Here is a 14,321-nt window from a genome sequence, read left to right on the forward strand (position 1 = left end):
AAAATTAACTTAGTAATACTTGTAAACAAAAGTTTTGACATCTCAACAAGATGTCTTTATATGTTAGAATATAGTACATTGAATATGCTTGTATTGTACTGATATAGGGTGATATTACATTTGTTTGGGTAATCCAGATATTTATAGAAATCTACATTAAAATAATCACGTGCCAGTTATATTTTGGTGTGTACTTCTGTTTAAATGGTAATGTACCTTTGTATTGTATACTTAATGTTCCACATTTTCATTTCATCTTAACACATTTTTCACAGGAATTTTTCTTTTACAAATATTAAAATAGAGGTAACATTGGTATGCATGTGTTTTTAATTGAAACATTGGTAAAAATGTGTTTGTAATTGAAACACTGGTAAAAATCGGGAAAAAAATCTGCGTACACACACTTTACATATGGAATGTGATGCATAGCAATTCTGGTTTCTGATTGTTTAATGTTCCTGGGATTTATCATGAAGCAGAATCTGTGCAAATTGAGGCCACATTTTCCCATGTTACCTGGTACTTTGCGAATGCTGTGCTGACAAGCTAGTATCTGCAGAAGGTATGAATGTGACATCAGCACAAAACAAGCCAGGTTTATTTGACTTGAAATCATAAAAAGGAAACAAAATTGACAGAACTGGATGGTCCAAGGCTTCAGGAGATGCGTCAAAAAACACACATTTGCAACACAATGCATCTTCTGTCTTATCTGGCCCACTTCTGCTATTTAGCTTTTTGCATACCTGGAAACATTGTTTTCTTTTGAATATTCATAAACTGATTTATGTTTTCTCCCCATACCTCATCCACTCAAAATATTTTAGTTCAGTTAAAAAAAAAAAAAAATTGTGGTCAAATTCAGAATAAACTGGAAATGCGTAACACTTTGTATACTGTAGAAACATCTTATAAATAAGAATATAAAAGAGTTAAAACCATAAGCAATTACAATGCTGTCACCCAGTATGTAATAACAAAAATATACATATTTTCTTTACAATGCTAGTTTTTTCTTTATTTTTTATAGTTTTATAGTGTTTTTTATTTATTATTTTTAATATTAATTATTTTGTGATTTTAGCTGATAGTGGCATTTTGAAATGCATTGTCTATGCCAACCCTGATTTCAATATGTACTGACACTTTGCATACACAGAAGACATTTACAGCTGTGGAAAACCTGAAATATGTTATTGAAGGCAAACGTTTCTATTCAATTTTAATCCTAAACTTTCTTTGTTTATTTAATAAAGCTGAGGAGCACTTATCTTCCTTTCAGCTCCACAGGCTATGTTTCTGAAATCTGTACAGTGTTTTACATTCCGAGTTACTGTCTGCGGAAGAAAGAAAATACATTTGCTGATTACCATATTTATTGGACAACATTGAAATTCCATTTCCCTGAATATTTTAAACTTTGCAAAGCATGACTATATAAAATGTTTTGCATTCGTTTTTTTTGACCGGTTTTAACCAGTGATATAAATTGCTGTTTAAAACCTGTTTCTGCCTTATACTTCCATTAGAAAACGGCACACAGGACATTGCTACACCTTATCTGACTGAAGCAGGGAGCAATTAAAAGCAAAGACTTTTTTGACCTTTAAAAAATATAAATAGTTCAAAGTTTGATCATTTGAAAGTTTAAAGGCTTTATATTGGGACATATCAGTGCTTTTCCTGGAAAAATTGACCAGACCAAAGCTATTTTTGACAAAGAAATATTAAAATATTCCTTTTAGATATGTGCTAAATTCTCTTTATAGGCCAAAGAATATAAAATGTGACACCGTTTGTCAACCTGCCTGGGTACTAGTATAAAAAAAGAAATCTCTCCAAATGATATTTAAAAAAATACATTTTTATAAATAAGTAATTTCCACAACAGGCCCATATTTCTTGCTGATGAACTTTAAAGCTGACAATACAGTAGTGCTATTTGTAAATTAATAAGATGAAATGATATGTATTGCTGTATTGAGGTTATATTCAACCAAATGGCCTGAAAATGCATTTGCTAACAAGCAAGAATAATCCCACTAGTTCAGTTGTCAATTCAACACATGTCCTCTTTCTATTCCTTAAGGATATTATCTTCAAGTATTGCTCATCCTTGTTAGACAGCTGTTTGGGTCTTCCACTCCTGGGTTTGTCAATTACAGATGATGTTTCTCAGATACTAAACCTTGAAAATCAGGTGATTCAAGCTATTACTCAATGTTTTTTATGCAAGTCAAGATTGTTATAATACACCACCCACTTGATATTGCATGTGTCGGGGTCTAATTCAAATCCACTATATATCGAGGGCCGCGATATAATGAGAGACCCACAGAAAAACAAATAGGCTAATAAATACTGTACAGCCACTCCCTCGTTTTATCAGGGGCATCAGGGTCCAGTATAAATCCTCTACGCAACCTGCGTTTTCTCATTTCTCGTATAAAAGCAGCACACCGAGCAACACATTTTAATAACGACATATGATCAAGTAAAAGATGTATTCATAAAAAATAAAACACTGCCACTGCCAATAAAGCCAGTAAAGAGCGTTTTTTTGCATACTTCAAACGGAATTCAAGGTGGGCTTTCTTGAGTAATGGCTTCCTTCTTGCCATCCTATCATACAGGCCAGATTTGTAGAGTGCTTGGGATATTGTTGTCACATGCACACTTTGACCAGTCTTGGCCATAAAAGCCTGTAGTTCTTGCAAAGTTGCCATTGGCCTCTTGGTAGCCTCTCTGATCAGTCTCCTTCTTGCTTGGTCATCCAGTTTAGATGGACGGCCTGATCTAGACAGGGTCTTCGTGGTGCCATACACAACTTTGTCCTGGAGTTCTACAGCAACTGCTGAATTTATCCTGAAATCATGTGAATCACTACAATTTAACAGGGGGAGGCCACTTAACTTGGTGTGTGATTTTGAAGGTGATTGGTTACACCTGGGCTAATTTAGGATTGCTATTACAACGGGGGTGGACTCTTATCCAACCAAGCTATTTCAGTTTTTAATTAATAAAAAAAAAATGCTATAAGGCAACAAAAGATGAAGAATTTGAAAGGGGGTGTAGACTTTCTATAGGCACAAGGATGGCTGGTGGATGACGGCAGACCCTTGAAATGGTGATAGCGCTTGCTTGCACCAGTTTAACAGAAAATAAAAGGTCGAACAGACACTAACTGTGGACGAACACTACACAAGTATCATGCAGTAGCAGTTATTGTTATATTTTTCAAGGCCTTTTCTTTAATCATTGACCACCAATCATCCTAAAGAACACACATGTTTTCAATGGTCTGGTTGGCAATGCAGTTCCGCTAGTTGTTAAACAATCCATTTTATTGCTATGGTACTCTATGGGATAGACGGGTCTGAGAGACTTAAATACATTCATTTAATACACCTTAGTAGTACATACAGCAAACTGTATTGTGTGAAATGCAGAGGCAAGCGTCTTATAAATATAAATATGTGCTGTATCTACATTTTTATCATTCGTTTATTAAACTACACAAAAATGCATGGCCCATGGTGGTAATTTTACTTGACAAAGGTTAATTGACTACAGTAAAATGGGTATGTATTAAGAATTGAGCAGCAGGTGCAACCTTATCTTCCTGATGGAGCATACATGTGTACATGGTTGTGGTACTGTTCTTTCATTCACTGCATGTTCTGTATTCATTTAATCACCTTATGGTATGATGTAATGCAAGAAGCTTATATAATATGTCCTTCTGTTACACCATTAGATGGCAGTAGAGGCATATAACATTTATTTATTGACTGGAATGGGTATACAATCTTTCCAGGTTTAAGCATTCCTTCATTGGCATGGCTCCATCCAAACCTTCATAAAGTAACTGCTGATAAGACTGTTGAATGGTTTAAGTTAGTTAACTGAATGCCAATCTTACTAATCCATGTTAGCGTTTTAAGAATGATGCATGAGCCATGGCAAAGAGTTCAGATGGTACACTTTGTATCAATATGCAGTATGCACAGCTAGCACCCAGATGGCAGACAGTCAGATACTAATTTCCCTTGGTAGTGGGGATACATCTCAGCTCACACTTTGTCTGATCAAACATTTAGCATGGCTGTTTACATTCTGTAATTAATTATTGCTGACTTGAGAGAGAGAGAGCTGTGTACTGCTCCAATATTTGATTACTTCAGGAATTACCGGAAACATTTGATTGAATATGATCTATATATTGTGGATTCCTAATTCTTCTTGTGGAGTATTGGGCACATTTTTCATGCTGTCAGTTTCCAAATGCAACCTACAGACTGTCCTTCATCGGGATGCCATTATAATCTGGAAGAAACCTTAGCAAACTACAGCATCACCTTCAATGGAAACAAAATAGATTTTGAACAAATACTGAATTGCTGTCTTGATACGGCAATACACAGGTATGGATATGATAACATGGTATTGTAATGGATAATCCAAAAAATGACAAACCACTAGAGATCATTTGGTAAAAGAGCTATGAGATACTCAAATTAAACATAACAGTTGTTTAAGTTCACATTATCTCAACATTGATAGAGGGAAAACACCCATAGGAAAACAGAAACTGGACATATTTGCCCTGAAATTGAGTGGAGGGTTGGGGGAATAGAAGTAATTGTCGCTGTTTCATATTTAATGTGCCAGTTTCAGAGGTGAAAGGTCAAGGTTGACCGAAGTGAGCTCTTCTTGGCTTCACTGAAAATATGTTTAATGTTTTAGGATGTCACAGTATAGTATGAATGCTCTTTATACTGTGGATGTCTTGGGCAACTGACAAGCTGTACCGACTTGCTCAACCAAAGTTTCAATGATACAATTACAACAACACCACTGTGGGGTTTAACCCTTTACTGCCCTGGGTATGTTCCCATACCTATTTAATGCCTATTTTCTCAATGTCAAATATATTGGACACTAGGCAGAAATGGGTTACAAAAAAAAAAAAAAAAAACTTTTGTTAGAAATTAATAAACTACAGCACAGTTACAGCAGACACAATGAAGTGTAGTCTTTTCTTGTGCATGTTTATCTTTGTAGAAGAATTGTGGTTGGTAATATGCAGGCACTGAAAGTTTCCATTTTTATGTTGGTGCAGCATTAGTGTTTTTCAAAGCTCCCCTGAATGTCATGAGACAAATCTCCCTTTCTCCAGTTCTTTTGGCAGTATTGATGCACTAGTTTTATTGTTCATTGCAGTGTATTAAAGTATTTGTCTTAGCTTTTCTCTGTAAATAGACTGGGTATGGCAGTCAATACTGCCTTCTGAAACTATATAGTAAACAGAACACCAAAGTCATATACTGCAGGGTTTTGCTCGTAGTTTTGTGACAGTAAAATCAATTAGATCCTATATTAACCATTTGAGTTTCTTGTTACCAGTTATGCAACAACAGGTTTTCTCTTATTTCACAAAATGCTGCACTTTAATAAATCCAGCACCAAGGTGTTTAACATTCACAAAGCCACCACATGAAAACCATATGGGAGTGTTGATGGAGTTCACTGCAAAGCCATCATCACTGTCTACAGTTTCAGGTTTATTTATCTGCAATCCATGTTTTACCATATGTTACTGACACTAGACACTGCTGGCTTCATAGATCTGAATCCAAAGTTGCAACATTGCAGGTTTCAATTCTTCACTAATAGATCTTTAATACTTTCATGTTACATGCATTGCTTTATATTGATGATGACACACCAGTGTTTGCAAATACCACTGTGTATAGCTTTATGAAATTTTAGAGACAGCTGTAAGACTTATGGTTTGAATATTTTATTTGTATTTTTTTTTGTCAATATATCAATACATAAGATTAATCGTATTGCTTGCTGAATTCCGAAATGGTTGTTATCATAGGCTTAACTGTGAAGTAGCTAAGGTTTTTAAAATCTATTTGTTGTAATGATCACTTGTAAAATATGTGTATATTTCAATACGTATATAGCAATATCCTTAGTTTTCCTAAATTAAATACATGTTGTTGAAACTGGAGGGGGTGGGGGGGCAGACAGTGTTGGAGTGGATATTTGGTAAACAAAGAGAAATAAATTAACCCTCAGTTTTACTGTATAATATTACCCGCTGTCTTTAAACAAAGCTGAATGATTTATGGGTTTCTATATGAATGGTTGCTCTTGTATAATCAGTTTATCAGCAGCAAAGAGGTGGATTGTGTTCTGGTTTTGTTCAAACCACCCCAAACCTGCTTTATCCAGCATTGCTGTTTAGCATGGCAGAAGGTAATGAATTCAGGCTTGATGAGAGACCCAGACAGATTTATTTAAAGCAGTCATCCAACTGATAACGGTCTGGATTATGCACTGCAGAAGTCGACTGCAGTTGTGTCTGTCTGTCTAACCTTCATAAAAAAAAATTGATATAGAGCAATGTTATGAACATAATGAGTGATCACCTGTCTTTCTGTAATGTAAAAGACAATCTTGTCTTCCGTTATCAGAAGTTAAGCAAGGAGGTTTCTGTTGTTCGGAATGGACATCTGCAAAATTCATTTACATTTTTTGACCTAATTTTGTATTCACAAGGGAGAATTTCAGCTATTTACACACAGCAAAACCTTAACCAAGTGTATCAAATCTCTCGCACACAAAGGGATTAAGGTGGTGCACATGTTCACCACAGAAAAATCTGGAAGTTAATCTTGTGCAAGTTTTGAAAAGCAACCCATCAAAATCACTTTTAAATTGGTGTGCTGCACTGTTGAGATAATGGCTTTAAAAGATTTGAGCTACATGACGGATGCAAGCTGTATGAAATTGTCGCTGATGGATTTTACACACTAAGAAATTCTTCCTCCTGGCTCTCTGTACATGATAGTAATGTTAAAATAGCCTATTAAAGGCCACTTCTAGTTTTCTGTTTCAGCAACCAGCCCTTTCTCCAAGTCAAAGTGCACCATTCTTTTTCTTATCTTCAAAGAGAATGAGCTTTGACAAATGTCAAACCACCGCTCGGTTGCTAAGAAGGGCTAAAAAGACTGCACAGAAAATGTAATATGGAATCTGAAATGAGTTTAAACAGACACTTTAGTGCTTTATTGTTCAGTCCTTTTAAAATGAGGGGACTGTTCTGAAGTCTGCAGTATAGCCAACCGGATACTTTTTTTTTTTAAACACATTTTGTTTAGCAACAAACCTACAGTGGGTTTTGGGGATTGGATGTAGGCAACTCATTAAAACTAGACAAGAAGGGCAAGGGCACGTCATACATCAGAAAAATAACCTGGTGGTTGCCATCTTTTGAAGCTGTCAGTGAATGCCCGACTGGTGCAGAAGCCCAGACAGGAATCATTTGTCACTGTTTGGGGCTGCCTTAAAAGAGAAACAAGCTTATTCAGTGCACACCAAAGGATCCCAGAGGAACCCATGCTAGCCGCCTGGTTCTGCTTCAACACAGTCCTAGCCTTTGGGAATGGAACAAGTGTAGAACTCTAATTAGCCAATGGCTGCAAAGACTAATCGCGCTCCAGAACTGCTGGGGGGCAGGTCTTGATTTGCCTTCCTGCTGTGTCACCACAACGATTTAGGAATTGAATAATACATGTTGTCCTTCAAACAGTGACTGTTTAGCTATGGGATTTTTATTTTATTTTTTTTACGATCCAAACAAAAACCTCCTCATGCAGATGATGTTTGTGACGTTTCAGTTTCTGCTTTTCTTATCAGCCAGGCCCATTTTTTTTTGTTCTCAACTGAGCGCAATTAATATCTGTCAAAAGAAATAAATTACTCTGCTCATAAAAAAGTGATGTGCCCCTCAACTGCTGTTTGAATGAGCCACAATTATGCATTATGCTATATAATTGAGGTGTGAAGCACAATAGTTGCTTTATATGCAAGGATGAACACATGTATTCAATCTCAGTGCTCTAGTGCTGTATATTGGTCTGTTTTGTGTTACCTAGAGAATTAAAAAATTTCATAATAAAATGTAGCCATTAATTTGTTGATTAACAGGTTATTTTATAATTTAGTCAATTTTAATAAACTGAAAGAAAACAAGTTTCCATTTTATACATCCACATAGCAGGAAATAAACTATGTGTGGTTTCTTTCCATAATCAAGCTGGAATAACAAAGCATTTTTATTGTCTCGTTTGCTTTTTACATGAAGATTGCCATCATATGAAATTGCATTATTTTCTCTGATGTAAATATAAATACTGCTACATTATTTACAATTCACTTTACATTTATTTCAAATAAAAACTGAGTATATTCAGGTGGTGATGAACAACAATTGTTTAAATCCATTTTGTTAGCCTCGCTTAACACATGTTATGTGTCCATGAACATTAAGATCATGTAGTTTTACTTAGATCAGGTACATTTTAATTGGATATTTTATAAAAGCTTGAAAATCAATTCATACTATTAATACTGTACTTCCAGCATGGTACCACCAACACTAGTCTAAGGCATGCACAATTCAGAGCAGAGGTGTTTGGATATTTTTTACTTCTCTGAAAAAAAAGAAAAAAATGTAGTCTTCCTTATTTAATGGTATAATTACAATATCTTTCCATAATTAAAATTGCATGCATTTTCAGAATTATTATAGCAAGTTTACAGTAACACAAAACAAGAACTATTACAATGGTATTTCGATAAGCATTCACTATCCTATGAACTTCCAAGTGTGCAGTATGGAATAATGTTTTGTATGCAGTAATGTCACACAACATCAATATAGAAAGGAATCCCTGACAGAAAATGCATTAACTGAAATTGGTGAATTCTGTATTTTCACTTCGACAAACTTGAAAGTCAAATAAAATCAACCCTATTCTGGCATCTTGTGAATTGAAGTGTCTCAGCTTGTTACAATGCGTGGATCTAAACAAATGTATCTTATCATCGGGCACAGACACTCGGATGAAAGATTTCTGTGACTGCAAATCTAGTGACATGAACTTTCTTACCTTATTAAAAAAAAAAAAAAAAACACACACAGACACATCCTTCCATGTACACTGAAGGGGAGAGGGTATTTAAGCCTTGACACAATTGAGACATGGATTGTGTATGTGTGCCATTCAGAGGGTAAATGGGCAAGACAAAAGATTTAAGTGCCTTTGAACGGGGTATGGTGGTAGGTGCCAGGCGCGCTGGTTTGAATGTGTCAAGAACTGCAACGCTGCTGGGTTTTTCACGCTCAGCAGTTTCCCGTGTGTATCAAGGATGGTCCACCACCCAAATGATATCCAGCCAACAGCAGACCAGTGATCGAAAACGGCTCATTGATGAAAGAGGCCAAAGGAGGCTGACACGAATTGTGCAGAGCAACAGATGGGCTACAGTTAGACAACTGACAGTCCAGTACAACGTTGGTGCCGAAAGACCCATAAAAAAATGCACAGCTCGTTGTACCTTGACACGAATGGGGTATGGCAGCTGACGACCTAACAGAGTTCCTCTTCTTTCAGCAAAACACAAGAAACTGCGGTTGCAGTGGGCTAAGGAACGACAACACTGGACACTGGAGGATTAGAAAAACATTGCATGGTCTGATGAATCCCGGTTCCTGCTATTTCACGCTGATGGGAGAACTAGGGTATGGAGAAAACCACATGAGTACATGCATCCATCATGCCGCGTGTCAACATTGCAGGATGGTGGTGGTGGTGTGATAGTTTGGGGAGTGTTTTCATTGTACACATTGGGCCCCTTGATAAAAGTGGAGCAACGTTTGAATGCCACAGGATATCTGAACATAATTGCCAATCAGGTGCATCCCTTCATGGCAGCAGGGTATCCATCTGCTAATGGATTTTTTAAACAGGATATTGCCCCATGCCACAGGGCTAGGATTGTCCAAGAATGGTTCCACAAACATGACAGTGAATTCAGCTTACTGCAGTGGCCTGCCCAGTCACCAGATCTCAATCCAATTGAGCATCTGTAGGATGAGTTGCAACGAGCTATTCGGAGTAGAGATCCACTACCAGCCAACTTGACACAACTGTGGTAAGCATTGCAGTCAACATGGGCCAGCATCCCTGTGGAACGTTTCGACACCTTTTAGAGTCTGTGCCCCGACGAATTGAGGCTGTTCTGAGGGCAAAAGGGGGTGCAACTCAATACTGGGAAGGTGTTCCTAATATTTTGTACTTTCAGTGTACGTAAAACCATTAGTGTACCATAAATCTATTGTCTTATAAGAGCTGGGGGTGGAAAACAATCAAGAAGATTACAAATGTTTAATGCAATATTTTTTTATTGTACTGTCATGTAAACTTTGTGAGGCTATAACACATTAAATTGTTTATACCTTTTATCTAATTAAATTTTTTTGGCTTTTACTGATTACAGCATAACCTTGCTTGGTATTATATTATGTGTAACTTGTTTCCTTCGGGGTGATACATTATTTTAAATGCCTAGAATTTTTTTTTTTTAAGTGGAAGTTTTTTTTTTTTTTTTTTTTATTTCCTTCAAACAGCAGGACATAGAAAGAGAGCCGTCACATAAAAATCAAATGACTGCTCCTCATCAGCATATTGCAAGCATGGTCACATGATGATGAACTGGAAGCTGCTTACAGAGCTCGTCATTATATTTTATTTCCTGGAGATAATTAAATGAATGTCTCGTCATAAAGTTCAGTAATGCTGTTTTTACAATGTTAATTGCATAATGGTTTGAAGTAGCATACTGCATTTATTGCTTTGTTAAGAAATTTAATTGGACTATTATGGCAAGTTGGCATTTGTAAGCGCAACTTTCAATCAGATTTCCTTTAGAGAACCTTACCCTTGACAGTCATTGGAAAAGTTCAGTTATGTGTTTGGTTTACAGGATTTAAACCATGTTTAAATAACTTGTATGCCTAGTAGAATGTCTTTGACTTCAGGGGCTCCCGAGTGGAGTCCAGGCTATTACCCTGCCTCCCGTGGACAGGAGTTCCCAGGGGGTGATGCACAATTGCCTGAGCACCACCCGGGTGGGGAGGGCGTAGGTCATCCAGGGTGTCCTTGGCTCACTGCGCACCAGAGACCCTGTAGACTGGCCGGGCGCCTGGTTTAGATGTGCACTGAGCGTGACTCGGTCCACTCAGCACAGCATTACTTGAACAGGTCTTTGTGCTAGAGCCTGCCTCGCATACTGGGCTATCGCTACCATTCTGCATAGGGACAACGTGTAGGCTTATTGCTTTTAGCCGACCCTCCTTACCATACCAATTGGGTATTGTCCAGCAATGATGTAAGGATTTGAAAACTGTATAATGTGTTACTTTAGTATTTCAAGTATGAGCGTGAAGCATGAAGTATTTTTTTTTTTTTTTTTTTACAATTTGTTTGGCAGGACATTACATTTGATAAGTCTTTATTTTTGCAGTGTAATGTGCTGGTGATCATTTTTCAGTATTTCTACTTTAATGTGCTGATGACATGTCACAGAAAAAAAAAAGAAAAATACCAGTGAGAGGGTAGATAATTTGTGAGCAAAGGAGAAGATTAAATTTAAAAAAGCTTTTTTCTGTACTCATGAAAGTAGATATATCATTTGGAAATGAGCTAATCAATCTCTGCATAATGTCACCACATTTACAAATAAATCTACATTTCAGTTGGTATACCTACAGGAAGCAATGTAAATTCATGGATTTAAAAGGTCAGATTTTATTTCACGGTTAATTAGAAAGCCAGAGACTTCACTTATCCAAGTCAATGCATGCCATTCATGCAGCTGTATTTAAAAACAGGAATTAAGTTTCTCTTTGAAGATGGCTTTTTGGATTAATAAAAATAAAAAAAGGATGTTTCTAAGAGATAACTATTCATGAATGTAAAAAGGTATGTGTGACAGGCTGGTGAGTGGCTAGAGGCCCAGAGACAGACTATAATTAAAAAAAAAAAACTAAAAAAAAAACTCTTATTAACAATTAAACACAAAATAAAAGGTCACAAAGGCCAAAACAAAGGTATTTAAACACAAATAACAAAACACAAAGCAAAACTTACAAAAATAAAGGTTTCCAGGCTGGGTGATGCCTTCACTGGACCAGAAAATACAAAAAACAAAACAGCAAACCAAACAAAACCCACAACCATCAGCTTGTACCATCAGCTCCCTCCTCTCCCTAATGGGAAGCTGAGGCCTCCTTTTATGTCAGATGGCTGGGTGCTGATTGATCATTAATTACTCCAATCAATCCCCAGCTACCTGAGCACAATAAACCCAGGTAGGGGAATTTAACCCCACCACTGCCAATCTATACAGGGCAGAGCGCTACTCTGCCACAGTATGTCACTTATCTTAATTTATAAACATTGTGCTGCTTTCCTCATCCAGAGTTTACTGCATGAAACAGAGGAGTGATAACACACATGATTCAGCTTCTCTGTGTGAACACTAGCCAATTCAAGACAGGCTACTTTCTTTTTACCGTAACCCTGAAGCATAAACAGTCATGGCTTGGTTGAAGTGTTAATAGTGGCACCTCGTTATCTTTATGAAAGAAAACTGCGTTGTACAATTTATTATATTTTTTTACCTTTATTTGAGATTGCTTTGAGAAGGACTTGTTGTTAAGTCATTGGTCTGTGGTTTCTGATTCCACATAATGTAAACAATATTTGACTGTAAACTTTGTTGGTCTCACCTGCTGTACGATATAATATAAGGTACAGGTGGGACCATCAGTGCTAGCCAAAAGTACCACAGAACATATAAACCTAATCTACACCGTATCTTTTGGTCTTTCTTCCTTTGCTTAATTAGTAATCTGCAAGGGCCTGATTTACAAGGAAGTCATTAATAGCAGCTTTCAGCTATTTACCTAATAGATAATAAATAGAGTACCAGTAGTGTTAAAAAATAAAATTTGATAAATGTTTCACAAAAAATATTTGTCACTTTACAGTTCACCTATTGTGTTCATCATCCCCGTGCAATTTTGCTAGGGTTTAGATGTGAACAGCTTTTTTGACACATTTTTTTTTAGATCTTGTTCATTGTATTACAGCTATTTTTTCATGATAAGGCTGCATTTGACCAGCAGAGTGGAAGCAGTCCCAGGACTCAGACCTCTGATTTTAGTCAGTTTCTGCATTTTTACATGTTTTGAGAAAAGACTGACATTGGCATGTGGTATCATGAACATGCAGTCAGACACTGGTAATGGCCTAAAGTGTTTCTGGTCTGGTTTCCAGCCTCCAAGTGAGAATAACATTTTTTTTAAAGTAAGTGTCTGTTGAATGGGGATGTTTAGATTTTTTTAGTCATGATGGCAAAATGGACAGGCTTTGTAAAACAGATATGCTCATGGTTGGCAGAATCCTGAGACATAATAGTATGTTGTCTCAGCAGCTTGCTGTGACTGACAAACAGAAAGCTTCATGAATCGAAGATCATTAAGGGTTTGGAAGAATAATTTAAATACACGCTTTGTGTTAAAAATAAACTTAAGTTTACAGTGTGAACTGCAGTAAAAAACAACAAAAAAAAAAAACATGATGCACAAAATGTACTGTTCAAATCAGACTAAAAGCACTTAAGAGTAAGAAATCACACATTCTTTCCAGTAATCAAGGTTCTTTCCTAGGGCATCAGGCCAAGTACTCTGAAAATAAACTGTGGTGACATGAGCAATGCACTGAGTACAGTGGGCATACTAGCTGTGCTTGACCTGTGACCTGAGCACATCATGGTTTGGGTTAGACAGCAGTTTTCTGTTTTTCTACTTATTTTGCTGTTTTGGAGCATTCATCTCAGTGGGGTGTCCGAAGGTAGCACTAATCAATTCGACTAACTAGTAAAGTCAGGGTTTGGAATCATAGTATAAATGAATTAGTTAAACAAAAACAAAAACAAAAAAATCAGTAGATTGTGCTCTCTCAAGGTACCTTAACATAATTAGTTAAGACATAATGCCAGATGTTTATTTCAGTGGAGCCCACAAATATAAGTATCATATTGCCATATGTTTATTGTGGTTGAGTTATTTTGGAATTAGTATTCAGGAGCATTAGCTGATGCTTCTATAAATATGCTTATAAGATCATTAGTTTTAAATGGAGTAAACAAGGCGATACTATTGCAAATATGAATAAACTGGGTGCATACTCATAATTGCGTATACTTATTAAAGTCGTGCTTCAGCAGGAAACTGGAGGGTTTGAGTTGCTCCTCCAATTAAAACCAGGGATCACACTACTTCATCTGTCATTGCTAGTACTGTACTGTGTGTGGTTATACAAATAGGAGCTTGTCTCTGATGAAAAAAAAAAACCTCTCTGGACCCCTCCAATTAAAACCTGTGCTTAGAT

The 14,321-nt window shown here is 36.6% G+C and overlaps 1 protein-coding gene across 1 annotated transcript in view; it reads left to right on the plus strand.

Moving 5' to 3' along the window:
• LOC121313350 (doublecortin domain-containing protein 2-like) overlaps positions 1-14,321 on the plus strand; it is a 56,269-nt gene that overhangs the window by 18,583 nt on the left and 23,365 nt on the right. The gene's annotated exons all lie outside the window — the stretch shown is intronic.

Source organism: Polyodon spathula, chromosome 3, assembly GCF_017654505.1.
Source record: "Polyodon spathula isolate WHYD16114869_AA chromosome 3, ASM1765450v1, whole genome shotgun sequence".
Classification (NCBI taxonomy): Eukaryota; Metazoa; Chordata; class Actinopteri; order Acipenseriformes; family Polyodontidae; genus Polyodon; species Polyodon spathula.